This window comes from Maylandia zebra, linkage group LG11, assembly GCF_041146795.1.
Source record: "Maylandia zebra isolate NMK-2024a linkage group LG11, Mzebra_GT3a, whole genome shotgun sequence".
Taxonomy (NCBI): Eukaryota; Metazoa; Chordata; class Actinopteri; order Cichliformes; family Cichlidae; genus Maylandia; species Maylandia zebra.
In genome coordinates, this window is record NC_135177.1 from 24,571,405 (window position 1) to 24,576,992 (window position 5,588).

At 39.1% G+C, this 5,588-nt stretch overlaps 1 long non-coding RNA gene across 1 annotated transcript; it reads left to right on the top strand.

The window, feature by feature from the left end:
* Positions 1-268: 268 nt before the first annotated feature.
* LOC101486501 (titin) lies at positions 269-4,608 on the top strand. Its single transcript, XR_003024704.2, has 7 exons — positions 269-611; positions 847-887; positions 1,184-1,342; positions 1,426-1,563; positions 2,520-2,762; positions 2,847-2,927; positions 3,040-4,608. It is a non-coding gene; the product is annotated as a titin (long non-coding RNA).
* The last annotated feature ends 980 nt before the right edge of the window (positions 4,609-5,588 follow it).

The window sequence follows — 5,588 nt, forward strand, 5'->3', positions numbered from 1 at the left end:
ACAAAGAAAGAATTTAGCATCCACAATAAGAGAAAATGTCATTAAATAAAAAAAATTGCAACTAATGACTGTCGGGGGAAAAACAGAAAAAACACCAAATCAGCTCGTTTACCTTCCGTTTCTTTTATTTTGAAAACAAATACTTTCTTATTTCTGCTGTGATGAATAAATATTAGTCTTTTTTCAAACTCTGTGTTCTTTCTTTTCTTTCTATTATGACTTCCTTGTTTATTTCCAAGTTATTTTCACTTCTCTTTTGCAGAAATCATTGTGACAATTGATCCATGAGAGTAGTCTAACTGAGTGTGTGCAGTTGAGCCTTTTTTAAGACACTCTGCAGAACTTTCTTCAGCTTTTTGTAAGAACTGCACTGAGTAGAAAATGCCAGGCCTAGATTGCAGGAAAATGCAGACATGAGTAGCAAACCCACAAAGATCTGGGGTTTGCAGTGGCTAACAACTTTGCAGCTCTGTCTTCAGATGTCTTCCGCTTTCTACACTTTTTGCATTCTTGAGCTCTTGTTTTCAGTGAAGTGAAGCACGGAGAGGACGAAGAAAGATTTTTGCCGTCACTAAATGAACTAAAAGACACAGAATCTGCTCAAAATTAAGGTAAGAGCTCAACTTACATTTTAAAATTGGGTTTTATGTTTCAGAAGGATTTCTTATTTTTAACATACGACACAGAGAGAGGATGGAAATCGAGCGAGGGCTTGGTGGTTTCTCTGTAAACTGTTTATCTCTCTGTGGCTGTGTATAAAATGAAAGTGTTCACTTTTAATAAGTTTTCTTTTTATGATTTAGTGTTAACACAAATGTTCATTTGTGTTTTATTTTAAACCCTCAGGTCGACTTTCAGAATGAAGGTGATTGTGTTGTTTGTGTTTGGTGAGTGAATATACTTGTGAAGACAATATTGTGAATAATCCTTTAAAATACTGCACATACATGTTGTAGATGGTGTGTGACGTCATGTTTAATCTACTTGAAAAGTCATACTTGAAAAGTATGGTTGTTGTGGTGTTTTACTGATCCCAGGTGGTTTAATGTCACTCTACAAGTTTACAACAAAATGAAGAAAATATGACTTGTTTGTCTCCATGTAGAGACGTTTCTTATATCCTCCTTTAAATAAGCATTGTTAAAAGACAAGTATTTATTTACTGTGATTGTCTTCTTTTCAGTGCTGGGTGCACTCTCTGCAGCAGGTGAAGATTTCTTTGCAAAAGTCGGGGGTAAAGTCACATTGAAGTGTGGGGTCAGCAGCTACATACGCTCTCTGCGGTGGTATCATGGAAATGACCTTCTTTATAGTGTTGATCAGAGAGGCTTCCCTCGCAAAGGTCTTTGATTATCTCAGAACACTTAACAGTAAAGTATTTGATGGTAACATTATAATAGAACATATTTTTATTTTCTGTGTTAGGCAGTGCTGAACTTGCGTGGAGGTCAGTCGTGAGACTGACGAATCTGGAAATCTCCAGTGTGAGAGAAACAGATGCTGGACGGTTCACATGTTCGGCAGATTGGACACGTCATAACCATTCACTTTCTGTGTTCTCAGGTAAACAGCAGACCCTGAAAAATACACATTTACAAATAAATGTTCAAATATAACTGAACAGTGCAGCGTTTAACATATTAGGACAAATATGGTTTTGTTTTCATTTTCCCTGCACATTACATTGATAATCAGATTAATAAAAACATCACTGCTGAAAAATGAGGGGAAATTATTTTATGTGGCTGATGGTTCTTTTACTATAACAGGTAAAGGATATACAGCAAATATACAAAATGAATTTCTTGCACAGCATGTCTTGTATATGTTTTGAAATTTGGAGACTACATTTCCCAAAATCCAACTTAATCCCCTCCTAGTCAACCTGGTGGTGGGCAGGACCACCACAGTGTCAAGTGTGGCCACCCTGCCATTACTGGAGTCCATCAGGAGAAGGGGAAGCATCGGAGGGGCCACGGACATATGCTGGGCTCTAGAATTACATCCATAGCTATTAAATATTACATAAGACACAACTATTAATTAATAATTCTATTTTTTTATACTATTAACTATATAAACAGAATTTTCTTTAAAAAACTACTTTAGCTTTATTCCTTCGTTTTTTATTTCTTTTTGTCAGATAATTGAATAAAAAGCTTACTTTGTGTTTCTATATGACAGTCATGCCGTGTAAGCAAATTATAACAGTGACCAAAAAAACCAAACCAAACCAAACAGTCCAGGCCTACGCTGTTCTCTCACCAGCTGGGTCACTACTTATTACCATCCCTCTACAGTTAAATGTTTATTTGTGTTTCATTTCACCAAAAATGTTCCATGTGTGAAAGAGTTACCACTTTTACTTTAATTCTTAGTGTAATATGCTCTCATTGTATTTCATCTCATGTTATAAAGCTTTGTCATGTGTAATGAATTTGGATGAAGCTCCTTGTTGGTCTCCCTTTCTCTTTGTGATTCTCACTGTATCTGTGGTTATCTGTCTGTTTCCTTCTCAGTTTTGGTCTCCGTCAAACCCTCTGATGTTCTCGAGCTAAACGATGAGGCAACGCTCAGGTGTGAGGTGAAAGGTCAGCACCATGGTTGTGAAGTGAAGTGGAGAAGTCCAAATACATATTCACTCACAAATACATCAACAGTTCAACTCAAACCTGTAAAAACCTCACATAACGGGCCCTGGCTGTGTATCGTCACCTGTGGCAGGAATACATTTAGTGAGCGTCTGGCCATCACAGTACAAGGTAATACACAGTTACTAGGAATGAAGACCCATGTCCACATATGTAGTCAATAGAAACATAAAGATGTGTGTTTTTGTTCTTCAGAGCCTCCAACTACAACTCCACCATCCACCCCGAAGAACGTCACATTTGTAACGAGTGTTCAGGGTACAACACGTGCAACATGTGCGTCCAGCTTTTGCAAAATGTCTGCAAATTTGATCAAAGTGATCCTTTGCTGAATGTGTAACTCATTCTTGTTGTCCTCACTTTCTCCAATGATCTGTGTTGCATTCAGGTGTTGCCAACGATTGCCCACTGGGACTCTCCTGTTGGATGTGGTTTGCGATTGGGCTGTGCTGCCAGTTTGGGATGCTCCTGATAGTTTGTGTCATTGTCTTGTGTAAGTGTATGAGAAGAAGGAGGGCATGTGAGGAAAGGCGTTCATCAAATATTTATGTGTAGAGTTGATAGCTTATGTTAAAAGAAACCAAAAGAAAATGGGTTAAATGCCTCCTGCACCACTGTGTTTACAGATTATGGTGAACTTCTTCTTAAAGTTCTTCATTGATTGTGTAAGTGATCAGAGTCCTGATTTCACTCCACCAAATTCTTACAAAAGTTCTGGCACACTTCACAGCTCGCAAAATTCTAAATGACTGTCTCAGATTGAGTATTACACTCTTCAGTAAATTGGTGCAGATGTACAGATGAGGTGTCGATTTGTTTTCTGGGCCTTCCTGGGTGAAACTAAGAACCAACTAAGATCTCTCAGACATCAGTTCTGGCTTTACACACAGATTACACTTTATTGCCAAAAGTATTCACTCGTCTACCTTGACACGCATATGAACTTGAGTGACATCCCATTTTTAATCCATAGGGATTAATATGATGTACGACCAACTGTGGCAGCTGAAACTCTTACAGGAAGGCTTTCCAAAGGTTTAGGAGTGTTTATAGGTGTTTTTGGTGCTTCTGTACACCTGGACACCTGTCTAGAAGCACATTTGTGAGGTCAGACACTGATGTTGCACTAGAAGGCCTGGCTCACAGTTTCTGCTCTAATTCATCCCAAAGTTGTTCTGTCGGGTGGAGGTCGGGACTCGGTGCAGGCCAGTCCCGTTGTTCCAACAGGAAGGGGCCATCCCCAAAGAAGAATGAAATTGTCCAAAATGTCTTGGTATGCTGAAGCATTAAGAGTTCCTTTTACTGGAACTAACCAGCTGAGCCCAACTAATGGAAAACAATCCCACACAATAATCCCCCTCCACCAAACTTTACACTTAGCACAACGCAATCAGACAAGTAGCGTTCCCCTGGCAACCGTCCATTGCATTGTCCAGATGGAGAATCTTGATTCGTCACTCCAGAGAACATGTCTCCACTGCTCTAGAGTCCAGTCGTAGTGTGCTTTATGCTGATCTGAAGATCACATGAAGGTTGGAGGTCTGTAGTGATTGACTCTGCTCCGTGATTTTATGTGTCCTACATCTTCATGGGTGTGCTGCTGTTATACCACTTTGGTGTCATACCACTAAGAGCTGACCGTGGAATATTTAGCGAGGAAATTTCAGAAATGGAAGTGACCAGAACACCTGATTTACTGATTTGGATGCTTGAGTGAATATTGTTAGTATAATGCCAAGTCCCAAACATTAGAGCAACTTCCCCAAGTCTCTTCACTCTTTCTTAACCCTGACTGTTGATTTCCGCTGCCATCATTTATCACTGCTTCCTCTTCTTTTATTGGACAATTACAGCTTGACATTGTGATAATTTGATGATTCTTGTTTTGTCTTGTTTTTTATTGCATAAAGAAAAGCTTTGTTACTTCTGCTGTGATAAATAAATGTTTTTCTGTCAAGTAATGTGCTTTTTAAATTTTTGTTTCTGATATTTTTTTTCTACTTCTTCTTCTACATGATGTCAAAGGACGTGGATAATGTTAATGTTGTTAATTTTTCAGGTATATAGCTTTAGCTTTGAGGACATAAGCCCCACCCTCCTGCCTTTCTTATCTTGTATTTGTGAGGGGCAACCAATCAGATAAGGGTTTTCTCAAAGAGGGTAGGGCTGAATATTAGATGAAAAATTAGATGAAAGCTAAATAAGCCTCACTTGTCAATCTAAGTGGTCAGCTGGTGCCTTTTGGGGAAGTTTTAATGGATTATGTGACTAATATTCTGATAACTAATAATCAGCCCTGAGATCTGTGCTTCATCTCAGGTGAGTGAAATCAAGTCTTTTATTTGTTTATTACTTGGAACTTGGGATGTGTGGGACTAATCATCGTCATTGTCACTAGTCGTAAATGTGAGACTTTTTAAAATTTAAAAATGATGCCCATTGCCAGTAACTTACTTTGTCCTAAATGTTGGCAACACTCTGCCACTAGATGGCGCATTGTTGAGAAATGCCAAAAATCTGTGAATCAAGCCCTGTGTTAACGACAGGAAATAAGCTTTCTCTGAAAGGTGGATGGGCTCTCCCTTGGCGATCGGATGAGGAGTTCAGTGATTATGGTTCAGATTAGAGCCGCTGCTCCTCCACATCGAAAGGAGACCTCTAAGGCTGTCGCCCCCTGGGTGTTCAGTGTTGTGCCAAAAAGTGATCCTCTGTCCAAAACTGATTTGTTTTCACGTGTTTCTTATGTGTAATGTCTTTACTTATATTGGTAAATACACTTTATAATAATAATAGATTGCATTTATATAGCGCTTTTCGAGACCCTCAAAGCGCTTTACATTACATTTCCACTATCCATTCACTGTCACGTTCACACACTGGTGGAGGCAGCTACAGTTGTAGCCACAGCTGTCTTGGGGCAGACTGACAGAAGCAAGG